The sequence below is a fragment of the Bubalus bubalis genome, chromosome 1, assembly GCF_019923935.1.
Source record: "Bubalus bubalis isolate 160015118507 breed Murrah chromosome 1, NDDB_SH_1, whole genome shotgun sequence".
Taxonomy (NCBI): domain Eukaryota; kingdom Metazoa; phylum Chordata; class Mammalia; order Artiodactyla; family Bovidae; genus Bubalus; species Bubalus bubalis.
The window spans coordinates 79,231,746-79,246,921 of NC_059157.1; the positions used below are offsets into that span (position 1 = coordinate 79,231,746).

General features: G+C 34.0%; 1 protein-coding gene across 4 annotated transcripts in view; it reads left to right on the forward strand.

The window, feature by feature from the left end:
- Positions 1–15,176, forward strand: part of CADM2 (cell adhesion molecule 2) — a 1,267,507-nt gene that overhangs the window by 1,181,639 nt on the left and 70,692 nt on the right. The window lies entirely within an intron of this gene.

The following is a 15,176-nucleotide window of genomic DNA, read 5'->3' on the forward strand; positions in this document are numbered from 1 at the left end:
ATTATGTCATGGTTCAAAAACATAAAAAAATATTTCTGAGTAGTTGTGGTTGTTAGATAATGAAGAAATGAAAAGTGTTTTGAGATTTTTGAGCACATTATAGAAATACATGTTTTAAACTTTATTTCTATGTTCAGAGACAATGTGTCCTCTTTAAGTCTGTCATTTACTCTTACACATGCTTATACATGTTTTATGTCATGTTGGCTGTACTAATATGTGTTAAATGTAGCAATTTAATTTGAGCTCATAAGGACTTTACAAAAATATATATCTAAAGTTTCATCAGGGATACACTTAACATTGTTTTCACTTGTAAAGATTATTCAATTAAACTTCTTATGTTTCTTAGAATTTTTATTAATTCTCAGTATTATGTTGAGTTTCTGCTAGCTTTTACTTAGTGTTTGTAGTATTTTTTCTCTTCTTCCAGAAAAATATTTTAGTATCTGGTAAGTGTTCATTAGGTTTATTCTGTTATGCAGGGCACAAGATTGATAGCTAAAACTTGATGGTGATAACAATAAAATCATTAAAAATATCTAGTCTTACTAAAAAAAAAACCTTGTATTTGATTTAAATCTAAAAGTAGAACAGCTTAAAGATCATTCTTATAACAATGTGTATGAAACAGGTGGAAAAACAATAAAAATGAAGAAAAAAACACTTTATGATAATATATGGAATGTAAAATATCTTATGTTCTACTTTGCTTTACTTATTGTTTGTCTAAAGATTTTTACAAACAGTAATTCAGATGAAATGTAGCTATTGCTTACCCACAAAATCTCCATGGTAATGTTACGTTCTAAGTGTACAAAGAAATCACTTTGATGGAAAAGGGTATGTTGGTTTAATTTTTTTAAAAAGATCTACTTATAACAAAAAAAGCCTAATTAATTTCTTCTTCAATAAGTATTTATCAAATACCTGTGTGTTTTTTTTTTAACTTTACAATATTGTATTGGTTTTGCCAAACATCAACTTGAATATACACGTGTATACAGGTATACACGTGTCCCCCATCCTGAACGCTCCTCCCTCCTCTCTCCCTGTACCATTCCTCTGGGTCGTCCCAGCGCACCAGCCCCAAGCATCCTGTATCATGCATAGAACCTGGACTGGCGACTTGTTTCATATATGATATTATACATGTTTCAATGCCATTCTCCCAAATCATCCCACCCTCTCCCTCTCCCACAGAGTCCAAAAGACTGTTCTATACACCTGTTATGGAGAAGGCAATGGCACCCCACTCCAACACTTTTGCCTAGAAAATACCATGGACGGAGGAGCCTGGTAGGCTGCAGTCCATGGGGTCGCTAGAGTCGGACACGACTGAGCGACTTCACTTTCACTTTCACTTTTCACTTTCATGCATTGGAGAAGGAAATGGCAACCCACTCCGGTGTTCTTGCCTGGAGAATCCCAGGGACTGGAAGCCTGGTAGGCTGCTGTCTATGGGGTCGCACCGAGTCGGACACGACTGAAGCGACTTAGCAGCAGTAGCAGCAGCAGCATACACCTGTTATATATATTATAGAAACAGCTCTATGCCAGGGCTAAAATTATGGATATTAAACATATAAGTTTAAAAATAAAATAAAATTAAAAAAATAAAAAATAAAAAAAATAAAAACACTAGTAAATTAATGCATTTCCCCCCAAATAATCAGTGCCTGGGCTTAATTACTTAAGGCAATCATATCTTTTGTGAGTATATATACATTAGGCGAAAATAAGAGAAAATATTTTATTTCAAAGTGAAGTGCTTAACAACAATTTTTTATATTTATGCACATGTATCTTAAGTGAATCTTACTGGTTCCATTTTAATCAGCCTGCTAAAATGAAATCAGTTTTCTGCTTTTTCAAGTAAATTCATTTTTTAAAGATTTCCTAAGATGTTTTGTAAACTTTACACCATGAAATTTAAAAATTATAAAAAAAAATATTTTTCCTTTCAAGGAACACATGAATAAATAAACCTCAAAGAAGACACACACACACACACACCATTCCCTCTTTCTTTACTTAACAGTTGAAACGTCATTTTTCAAATGGCATCAAGATATGTGAAAAGAAAACATTTTATGTGTTAGGCAATTCATAGCATCTATTTTATACAGAAAAAAATAGTAACACTGACATCAAATGTTAGTATAATGTCTATTTTCCCTTGCTAACTTCAGCAAACACCTGGGAACTGAAGAAAGTCACTAAGCATGATTAATGTTCTAGTCCATATTTGAGGGACTTGGGAATTCTGTCAATATATAAATATTTTATGATTTTTGTACTCTGTCGCTTAGAAGTTATATGATATTCACTCAGCCGTGTATTACCTATTAAATTAGAGCTTTCAGATGCAATTATATTTTAGTGGAATTCATTTATTTATAAAATGACAAAAGATGTTACAAAATTATCATTTAAAAGATATCATAATAAAAATACGTTGTCTAAGAAAAGCTAAGGACTAAATATTTCCAGCTTGTCAATTTTTTTAAAGTTTATCTGCTTCATCCCTGTCTCTCATTCAGTAATCTTAAGTAAACTAACTATATTGAATCTTATTAGCTTTAAATATCATTTCTTCAGATTTCATAAATGTAACATTTATCTCTATCTGTACAGACATATTTAATAAGTTACCACAAATAAATCACCATTCATATCTCCATTTCTACTCTTTCACCACCCCTGCCATTGCTGAGTTTTCTTCTATATGATAAACATCCAGTTTAAAAATGAAGAATCATAGCTGCAGCTATATTAAAAATCAAGATAAAATAGAACAAAATAAGCTACTCAAATTGTCAGTTATAACCTTGAGAATTTGCACATCTCTTCAGTTTGTACATGAAATGCATCCTTATGTGCAGGAAGAAGAGCTTCAACCATAGGGAAGAAAGCTGGCAATTAGCAATATCTTGTTACAAATAAGTGTGCTAAAAGAGAGAAAGGAGCAAACTTTACCAAACATGGGAAAGACAGAGAATAAGTGAGTCCAGGAGACATCTTTAGGTGTGAGCTGTAGTTCTTCTGTTTACACAGTCTTTGGTCATAGATGTTGAACCAAATTTAGCACCTGCATTTTCATCAGAAAAATGAGAAACATTCAATTCTCAGATTGTCTTGAGGACTGGATAATATCTAGAATTCTGGCAACATAATCAGCACTCAATGTATGACAATTATTGCTTAGTTCTTTTAAGTAAAATGAATATATTCATGTTTGCATCATGCAATTAATGAAATTGTGTATTTTTCCTATAGTAATTTTAGTTTTGACAAAATTATTTGGTGTTAGTGCATCGATTGCATTTTAATTTCAAACATACTTTTAATTATGTCAAAATCAAATAATAAAATGGCACTAGAACATATGGAACTTACCTATCTTTGAATATAGCAATTAACAAATTGTCTATGAAGTTCATAATATTTTTGATTTATATTGTATATCTAAAATCTGAACATTTTATAGATCTCTCAAACATTTTTCATTACAAAACATCATTGCTATAGCACATTTTCTGCTTATAGAACTTGCTACTTTTTAAGGCTAGTGGCCTGATTAATCCTATCAACTAATTTAGAAGATATATACCTCTATATCTGTATCTGTATCTATCTACCCATCCATCTATCCATATATACTTTTTTACGAATTTGGGGTTTTCTTATCACGTTAATAAATTTTTAACAAGATAAACTTTGATGAGTTAAATATGATCATTTATAAAATGCTTCCAAATGACCTGATGTGATTTCTAGAATTAATATTATTTTTGCATGGTATGCTTACTTTGAAAACATTTTTACATTTTTATAATAATTTCTTTATTTATTCACTTATTTTTAGCTGTGCTGTATCTTCCTTGCCATGCAGGCTTTTCTCTAGTTCCAGCAAGCAGGGCCTACACTTTAGTTGCAGTACAAGAGCTTTTTATTGCTGTGGCTTCTCTTCCCTGGTGGCTCAGACAGTAAAGCGTCTGTCTACAATGCGGGAGACCCAGGTTTGAGCCCTGGGTTGGGAAGATCCCCTGGAGAAGGAAATGGCAATCCACTCCAGTACTATTGCCTGGAAAATCCCATGGACAGAGGAGCCTGGTAGGCTCCAGTCTATGGGGTCGCAAAGAGTCAGACACGACTGAGCAACTTCACTTTTTCACTTTCTCTTGTTGCAGAGCATGGACTCTAGGGCATGTGAACTTCTGTAGTTGCAGTGGGCTCAGTCATTGCAGTTCCCAGGCTATAGAGCACAGGCTCAGTAGTTGTGGCACATGGGCTTGGTGCTCCACAACCTGTCGGATCTTCCTGGATCAGGGATGGAACCTGTGTCTCCTGTATTGGCAGTCAGAATCCTCACTATTGAGCCACCAGGGAAGCCCTAAAATTTTTTATCATATAGTATATTTTCAATTTTATATAAACTATCTCATAATCTAGGAATCTTTAACAGCACCCTCATTTACAGATCATGATATAAAGATATTGAAAATTCAGGAAACATGTATGAGACATACTGAGATAAATCAGTGATTATGTCTATTTATCATGATTTTTAAAAGTAGAATTCAAAATTGAAGTCTTTGTGCTTACCAAGACAGAAAAACTCCTAAATGCCTACTTATCTGTCTCTGCCTCTACAAGACTGTAAGTAAACTACAGGTGCAGAAATGTAATGACATATATGGAGAAAAGGTATAAAATACCTAATATACTCCCTGTCCTGTTCAAATACTTCATGCATTTCAATGTTTTAGATAGGAAAAAAAAATCCTAAAAGTGATGATGACATCGTTTATACAATCCATGTGAAAATCCAAATGAATTATTGGTTCAAGTATTGATTTATTTTACATCAGACTTAAAAATGGAATAATAATTTTTTGTTAATAAAATTGTACAATTTTGCTTATAATCACAACCAATTTGTTAACTATAACGAGGTAATTGGAGTGGACCTTACTTCAGAATGGGCTTCCTTGGTGGCTCAGAGGTTAAAGCATCTGCCTGCAATGCGGGAGACCTGGGTTTGATCCCTGGGTTGGGGGAAGATATCCCTGGAGAAGGCAATGGCAACCCACTCCAGTATTGTTGCCTGGAGAATCCCATGGATGGAGGAACCTGGTGGGCTACAGTCCATGGGGTCTCAAAGAGTCGGACACGACTGAGCGACCTCACTTTCACTTTCTTTACCTCAGAATGGCACTGCAAATTTTTTTCTCTAAAAATACATTTTTTAAAAAAATTTACCAAATCAACTATTATCAGATTATCTACAATCAGAAAACTATGACCAATATCAAAAAATTTAGAGATGAGGTACTGTTTTGGTCCCAGCCTATTGATAGTGATGCTTTTGGCTATGACTGCTTGAGACACTTGGCTCAGCTCCTGTTGCTTTTAAGAGCAGCTACAGGCATTTCCTGCACTGAGGCCGATAGGGCTGGACCAGCCCTTGTTCTTAATATGGTCATTGGATGCACTTCAGCAAAAAAAACCAACAGGGAATGTTGAGGAACAAAATTACTACTCACAGATCCTAAAGGACCACCTAGAGAAGTGACAGTTAGAAAGAGAGAAAGCACACAGACTTGGTCTCTGGCTTTATTAGAGTTCAAAGGTGGGGTGTCTAGAGTTTTGTGGACTCACATCATTATTGTTAAATTTGAATTGTAAGAATGGGAATTAGGCATAGGAAGGGAGAGCCAGTTTTTCAAGGTGATCAGTTGTCTGGGTTACCCAGGACTTTCTAAAAATAAGAAGTTCACAGGTGGGGCAGCCTAGTTCCTTACCTGGTTGTTTTGCTAGGCTGACAATACATTTATTCAAGATGGATTTCTTTTGAAGTGTATATCACTGCAATCAAAATCTCAGTTTCAAGCATTAACTTAATATAGGGCTTCTCTGGTGGCTCAGAAGGTAAAGATTCTGCCTGCAATGTGGAATACCTGGGTTCGATCCCTGGCTTGGGAAGAACTCCTGGAGAAGGGCATGGCAACCCACTCCAGTATTCTTGCCTGGGAAATCCAATGGTAAGAGAAGCCTGGCGGACTACAGTCCATGGGATTGAGAAGAGTCAGACATGACTGAGACTAAGCACACAGCACAACTTAATATAAATTCTTCACAATTAAATTACACATTAATTTAGTTAAGTCTGACAATGTAATATCAAGAAAAATATTTTAGATTATTGAGGTAGAATTGAATGAATTTTAGCATACATCTGCAGTGATTATAGCTCCACTCTAGAATAAAAGGCTGATAATTTTCAGTCCATATGCTGCCCTTATAATTTAAAAATCATACAAAACTTGACTATTTAAATGTTTATAAATCTCGGAACATTGTTTGGCTATTAAATATAATCCTATTAAGTGTAATCCCAAAATATTGCCATTTGAAAGATCTCCCTTCTCTAAAGATTTCTTGAAGCAATCTTAGTGACTTGTGGGAAAAAAAATCATATGCATGAAGCTAAGCCGTGTTCAATGAAAATAAATTGCTGAAGTATTTACTTTGTGCCAGTATAGAGAAATTGAGATGAACTGTAACATTCAACTCATATTTAATGTGGGCATTTTTAATGAACTATAATTGCCTAAAATGTTGTTTGTGACATAATAGTTTTGTATGCAGATTCCTTTACTTCAATTGTTGTTTCATTTCTCTGGTTTCAAAATAAAATATGCAAACATAAAATAAACACAAATTGCATACCTGAGCACATCAAACCACTGTCTGAAGCATCTATTTAACTATGTCAAGTTAAAAAGCAATAATGATCTGACTTATGCTTCTAAAGTCTATTTCCTTTATGTCAAAAAAATCTAGTCTATATTTTGTTTTTATTAGGTTTCATTAATGTGTGCCCTCCTCCCTCTTTTGGCATAGATACTTAAAAAATAGAATACAAAGAGATAAAGAAACATTTTTCAGAATACAAGAAAAAAGAATCCTAGCACTGAGAAAGAATGAGTGGAGTAAAATCATTAAAGCTCTGATTTGTCAGAATAAATGCATTCAAATAGAGAATTTGCAATGGTAAAATATATCATCTTGACACAGTTAAATCCCTAAGTGTGCAAATCAAGAAATTGTTTATGAGCTTGTATTATGAGTGTTTAGCTATTAAAAATGTTTCTGATTTTATTGGTGGTAATAAAACACAATTTCCATGGTGTTGTGAGCTTTTAAAAATTAAGTGTCAATATGTTGGGCTTTTCTAAACTTGGAAAAAATTAAGTAATAGTTCAGTCTCCAGATGGTCCATATAGAGGGACCTGCTTATCTGCAAAAAGACAGGGTTCCACATTTAGACAGCTGCTGCTGCTGCTGCATCGCTTCAGTCGTGTCTGACTCTGTGTGACCCCATAGATGGCAGCCCATCAGGCTCCTCTGTCCCTGGCATTCTCCAGGCAAGAATACTGGAGTGGGTTGCCATTTCCTTCTCCAATGCATGCATACATGCTAAGTCGCTAAGTCGCTTCAGTTGTGTCCAACTCTGTGCGACCCTATGGGCAGCAGCCCACCAGGCTCCTCAGTCCACAGGATTCTCTATGCAAGAATACCTGAGTGGGTTGCTATTTCTTCTCCAAGTGAAGTCGCTCAGTCGTGTCTGACTCTTTGCGACCTCATGTACTGTAGCCTACCGGACTCCTCCGTGCATGGGATTTTCCAGGCAAGAATACTGGAGTGGGTTGCCATTTCCTTCGCCAGGGAAACTTCCGGACCCAGGGATCGAACCTGGGTCTCCCGCATTGTAGGCAGACGCTTTACCGTCTGAGCCACGAGGGAAGCCCATTCCAAGTAGCTAAATTTCCATTAATCTTTTCCAAAACGATAATTATTATATAAAGTTGACTCTATTTCAAAATTAAATATGTGAAAGATAGTTCTTAATGGAAATAAGATATTTAAAGTGCTTCTTGCTTGAAAAGAATAAGCACAGTATGTACTTTGGAAAGAATAAGCACAATGTACGTTCACTGTCAATCTTGTTACAAGTACTATATTGATAATACTGAAGGTAGTGACTATAGGCCAGACATGGGTGGGAGCGTTGACTCGGGGTCCTGGTCTCTTTGTCAGCTACCACCCACACATTGGAATAGCGAAAGTGTTTCAGATTAGGTTATTCCAAGAGAGCCCAAGATGCTAAAGCTATTCTTTCTATTCTAATAGATCTTCCTTGGAATAAGAATCCCTTGTTATGTATAACCATTTCTGAAACTAAATGGAGCATTTGCCTTGGACTTGTATGAAGTTGAACTCTGGCAAAGGTTGAAAATCTTTAAATATTTTCTTATTCTTTATGGCAGTGAGGAAATATTTGAAGAAACTGGTATTCATATTTTTTTTTCCCATACCACCTAGTAAGGGAAGCAGAACACTTATGCTCTATTCTATTTTCCAAGAGCATTCTTATGGCTTGTACAATTTAAAACATCAAACATTTTTAAGAGTTTCATTTTAAGCTTATTTATTTCTTTGGCTTTCATCAATTTAAACAGAAATCTTTGTACCATTAGTTTATATTTCTTTTAAATAAACAGTTCTATTAATATTGTTTCTACTTCTATGACTATGGGAGTGTCTTAACTGATTTTATGGTAATCTAGATTTAATATAATTTAATAATGTATACATTTCCTGCAAAACAACCTCTAAGAAAGAAAATGTTCCATAGTAGAATATGGGCCATTTTCTTGAATTCATTTTATATAATATGCAAGTACATATAAATATTAATTTTAAAATTTCCATAATTATTATATTCCAGAAAGCACATCACATAAAATATTAAGACTAAATGAGTTACTTATTATTAGGAGGATAATTTGTCTTTTATTTTAAAATTTTGCCTACATATATGAATAAATGTATTTCCAGAACATCTATGAAATTATTTTTAAAATCATTAATAAACTAAACTGGTTGTATCTTTCTTACTAGCCAATGAATTAAATTTATGAGCTGTGCCTTTGAAGCTGAAAAGATTGCCAGCATTGCCCTTGCTTCTTTGACACTCCACATGAAACACAGTTAATAACCTCCTGTGTAAGCTTGGAGAAACACCGAATTGATACTAATTATACCAACTTTGGGATAGAAGGTGACTTTGACTTCAGCTGGAACTTTCTGCCAGGACAGTAAATAAGAGCAAATGCCACAAAGCATGATTTCTAAAAAGGGTCTAACGCAATCTATTAAAATATAAGTTCATGAAATTGCAATAAGTACTGGGATAATTGTAATATTTTAAAACATCTCTTGCTTCAATAATAAGTAGTTTCTTATTTCTTTAGATTTCCAATAATCTCCCATTAGTTTTCTGTACTCATTTAAATTAAGCTATGGCCAGAAAATTAAAAGCTACTTGATGCAAAGTATATGTAAGGTGATTGCAGGGCAAGGAGACAGATTTTTCCAAATAACTTCTCAAATACATACATAATATTTATACAATTTTAGTATCAGAATTGTTTATGCTGAAGTTGTGATAACACTGACTCTTAATTAAAGGAATGTTTTTATAAAATTATTAAGAAAAATGACTAAGAAAAAGCAATTGTCCCAGTTAGGTGCACAGGTTTAAATTATTACAGGAAACCTGTCAAGACCAATGATATGTAGTAGTTTCACATAAAAATCTGAGTTCATAGTGTTAAAAGAGAGTCAATAAAGTTACTATAAATGCTAAGAGATGAATAAGAACAGAAATTAAACTTTCTTCACCAATACTGTTTAAAGAATGACATTAGTGTAAAAGGAATTCTGTTCAAAATGTTCAATAAAATAAATGGGGATACCAATTTAAAGCCAGTTATTTTTCACTTTAGAAAAAGAGATGAACTCAAATATTCCCAGGCCCTTTTATTTTACCCATTAGTAAGCAAGGAATGCTAATCAATGAAAGTTTAAGTAGGAAAGGAGAAATGAATTTTGAATTAACATGAAGAATTGCATTAGATTCCCCGAGAAACATTTTTTTTTCCTTCAAAAGCATTTGAACCATTTTTGATGTGTAAAACCAAGATTTTGTAGTAAAGAAGCAAGGTGATCTTCAAGGATAGTCTGTGTCAAACTAGGAAAATTATGATGGTCTTAATAATTTTATTTCCCTTGAAGCTATGTTTCCTAAATACTGATTATAAGATTATTATTTTTTACTCATTTAGATTGTGTGTGGCTCAGGATATCAGCAGTAACTGACGGCAGTCCTGAAAGGTAGCTAAAAGGTTTTAAACGAGGACACTTTCACAGAAATATAGGCAGAATTTGGAGAACTCATAAAGGAGAAGAGCAATCAAACCTGTAATAGCAAAATGCTGTTAACCAGCCCTGGGCCTGAAAGACCAAAGAAGTGAACAGGTTATCCTGGTCAGAGAAGAACTGGAGCCAGAAAAGGGGCTGTGTTTGCAAAGAGAGGTAGTCAAAGGATACAGCACAGGGATAAATTTCAGATCTCCCTCTCTTCTCCTGCTTTCTAGTAACTTTCCATTAATTGAATACTTCTGAAATATCAGAGATTAAGTAACTTAAGTGGAGCAGTGCAGGGAAGTCAGATTTCTAGAGCACAGTTGAAGGCAAAAAAAAAAAAAAAAAAGAATGAAGAATGGACTTGGAGACCAAATATAGCATAAAGAGTGGAAACATATTTAGAACCATCTAATTTGCTTAGAATAATTTATCTAATTTGTCCACTAAGGGTGATTAAATGTCGGATTTTATTTTAGGTTTGGATTTCTCTCACAGGCATGCACAGTACAAGTATATAATAGAAAACAAGTGATGGAGCTAGAAATGATGGTAAAACAGCAGCCTTCCCAATTCACTTTAATATGTGATTTTCCTCTCCAAGCTAAAGTTAGAAAGAGACAACACTTTAGATGATAGAGGGCAGATTATGAAGCTTGATAGAGTTGGCTTTGTTATTAGACACAAAGAAATCTAAAAATAGATATGTATTATTTAAATAACTTACTTCAAAAGAGAAAATCATTTTTAATCTTGATGTAAAGAGTATCCATTTAATTCATTGAGTAAGTAGCGAGAGATTCCTCATTTGAAATATTCTCAAATTTATGTGTATGGATGCAGACTATTTCTTTTGTTTGAATTAAGAACCTTGAAAACATTAGTTGCAAGAGGAAAAGTTCTAAAAACGAGCTAGCTATAAATTAATAATAAGCTGATACAGATATGTCTTATTAGTTTTCTATTTAAGGTATTTTCGTGTCACAGAGACAAATAATTTTCTGTCCTGAGATAATAGCTTTTCAGAATAGAAAATCATTTTCTTGAGAGAAGAATTTAGAAAGAATGATCACAGTTTTTAATATATAATGCTATGTATCTCCCTTTGATGTCTTTAAAGTATGTGTACATTATTAATTTAGTTAGGTTGGTAGATTGGAAACATGTAAAATAAAAACAATTTAGCTTGTTTTTACTCTAAACTATACTTGTTCGCCCAGGCTATAGCTGTGTCCCTTGGCATTTTACCACAAACAGGCCAGAACATTTAGTTCAGAGTAGGCTATTAGACTAATTCTTCAAAAGGACCAAGGATGACAGTCTAATTTTTCTGGTATTTCTAGTTATTCTATCACCATGTTTTGAGAGTTAGTTGTCTGGCAATCAAGCACTGAATCTCAAAATGCTGATTTAGGGAACCAAAAATGAATCTTCATATATGCCATTGCCTTCTCCCTAGCTATATATATAATTTCTTACTCTTACAACTTAAATCCAGATATATTCCATCTTAATTCCAAGTTGGAAAAAAATGATATGTACATGAGAAGGAAGTTCTAAGGGCTCATTTTGCTACTTCATATTCATACTCCTGGGCTTCACGGGTGGTGCAATGGTAAAGAATCCTCCTGCCAATGCAGGAGACACAAGAGATGCAGTTCAATCTCTGGGTCTGGAGCTATAGCCTATGGGGTTGCAAAGAGTCAGACTTGACTGAGCACACATTTTCATATTTCTAATTTCTCCATTCAGTTTGGTAATATATCAGTGTAGGATTTTTCCTTGATAATTCATCAATGTGGGGTTTTTAAAGTGATGATTTTAAAGCAATGATTCTTTACTACAAACTGAAAATAGTGCACGACCCAATATTGATTACTAGGTTAACAAAATATGCCACATCTGGACTCAATATGAGATGGTAAAAGTAACTTCTGAGCACAGAATATTTTTCTGTCCCCCTTACTTGACCTCTGGACATGTGATCTCAGGCAAGTAAATTCATTTCTTCTTACCCTAGTGGGCACTGTGAATTCTAAGGTGTTTCTCAAGTTTGGGTCCTCCACCAGGATTTCAGAAACCAGTACAATTTCTTGTATTTTAAAATGAGAACTTGTAGATAAAATCCCTTTTCCATTTGAAATAGTGTCAGTAATGTACTTAACATAATTCTTCTCTTCCAACTTATTTCTGTTTGAATGTTTTGAAAAGCTAAAAGATTAGAGATGAATTATCAGACTCTGACCTTAGTTCAGAAAACTAAGATAATGGCACTTGGTCCCAGAACTTCATGGCAAATAGATGGGGAAACAGTGGAAACAATGACTGACTTTGTTTTTCTGGGCTCCAAAATCACTGCAGATGGTGATTGCAGCCATGAAATTAAAAGACGCTTTCTCCTTGGAAGGAAAGTTATGACCAACCTAGACAACATATTAAAAAGCAGAGACATTGCTTTGTCCACAAAGGTCCGTCTAGTCAAGGCTATTGTTTTTCCAGTGGTCATGTATGGATGTGAGAGTTGGACTATAAAGAAAGCTGAGTGCGGAAGAATTGATGCTTTTGAACTGTAGTGTTGGAGAAGACTCTTGAGAGTCTCTTGGACTGCAAGGAGATCCAACCAGTTCATCCTAAAGGAGAACAGTCCTGGGTGTTCATTGGAAGGACTGATGTTGAAGCTGAAACTCCAGTACTTTGGCCACCTGATGCAAAGAGATGACTCATTTAATAAGACCCTGATTCTGGGAAAGATTGAGGGCAGGAGGAGAAGGAGATGACAGAGGATGAGATGGTTAGATGGCTTCACCGACTCAATGGACATGGGTTTGGGTGGACTCCAGGAGTTGGTGATAAACAGGGAGGCCTGGCGTGCTGCAATTCATGGGGTCGCAGAGTCGGACACGACTGAGCAACTGAACTGGACTGAACTGACCTCAGTATTTGGTATTTGGCCACTGTTTCCTAGCCATATGCTTATCTCTACTTCCATTACTTTAATTTGCACACTCATTTCCCTCCAATATTTTCTCAGAAACTTTATATATACACCTGAACATTGTCCTATCTGTAAATCTTCTAATGTCATGGTATATTAGTAAAATAAATATTGAGTTCTAGCTGTAATGTCCATAAAACTAATGTATATGGTCCATTTTTACAGTTCTTCAACTGATTTCAGGTCTCTCATGATCAATTACTTTGTAGCCAAAATCCACAGCTTAGACAAACTTTCTGATGCTCTTTTCTATTATGATTTGACATCCATGTTCATTGAATTAAAATGATTATTGAAAAATGATGAAAATAATGGCTTCTGGACTCACATTATCTGGGCTCTTTTTTCCACTTTGCTGTCCCAGGTATGTGGCCTTCCTTAAACTCTCTGTGCCTCTATTTCCCAATCTAAAAGGGATGGTAAATTATAATGGTATCAACCTTATAATGTAGTTTTTAAAATTAAATATGTTTATATACACGACTGAGTGACTTCACTTTCACTTTTTACTTTCATGCATTAGAGAAGAAAATGGCAACCCACTCCAGTGTTTTTGCCTGGAGAATCCCAGGGATGGGGGAGCCTGGTGGGCTGCCGTCTATGGGGTCACACAGAGTTGGACATGACTGAAGCGACTTAGCAGCAGCAGCAGCAGCATACACTTAATGTATTTCAAAAGTGCTTTACTCATAACAAGTACTCAGTAAGTGTTATAGTTTATAATGTTTATTATCAACTTTCTTCCAATTAACCAACTAAACAATATAGGGCAAAAATGGCTGAACCTTTGTGAATAGCAATGAGATTAACTAAGGCGATTGCTAAGTGAAGGCTATAATGTATGGTCGATAGATCATCCTTTAAACCATGTAAATCCTCTTCAAAATCTAAAACTTAAGGATTTGTCATATGATTAAAGTGAATAAGATAAAGCAGAGTCCCACTGTAATTGTTTATTATTCAGTTCAACCTATCAATTGTCAAATCAGAAACATTTTTTAAATAAAAGTAATTTAATTTATAATTAGCTTTCTAACAACATATTAACAGGCATTTAAATGTTCTTCAGTAGCAGAAACATCTATGTTGGATCCTGGTCCATGGTATGTGAGTTATACCTTAAGTTCCAATTTCCTTATCTCTAAAATGATTACATTATTTACTCATAAGGTTATTGAGTTATTGATTTTCTGATATTGTTACAATATGGATGATTTGCTAAATATGGAGGATGTATCATTACAATATATGTTGAAGTTATATACTATTAATCATTTTTAGAATTCAGACTTGTTAATTTCAAATGATACCATTTTCATGTTAAAATATTTTATTACCATAATTAGTATAACTTAATATTCATCTTTGATATATTGACCTAATGAAGCCACTTAGCATAAAACAGCCCATTAATGAACTCAGTTGATTAAAATATATTTAACCTCCTCCATTAAATTAAAGAACTCTATAAAATGTTTGGGAAATTACCTAAACATATTCAAGATTTAGCAGACTTACTTCTCATTGATTACTTAAATTTCAATTTTTTCTTATCTTCCTAGTAATTCTAAAACATTTTTCTATGTTTCTCACTTTAAACAAGTTTATCACAGATAAATTAGTTTAAAAACTGTTAAACAAAATTAAGGAAAAGATTGCTCTTTATTTCAGATGCTTGAGACAAACTGCTACATTTTATAAATATTATCCTAGAAAAATTTTTAAATATATATATATGTTTAATATTTATTAAAAATTGTTTATGTGAAACCATTTTGCATTTTCTTCATCACTTTTATATTATTAGTATCTTACTATGTGAATGATTCTAATTCCACATCTCTTTTGATTTTTTTACCTTCTTCATGTAAAAGGACAAATTTTCTTTGAAACACCTATACCTGTG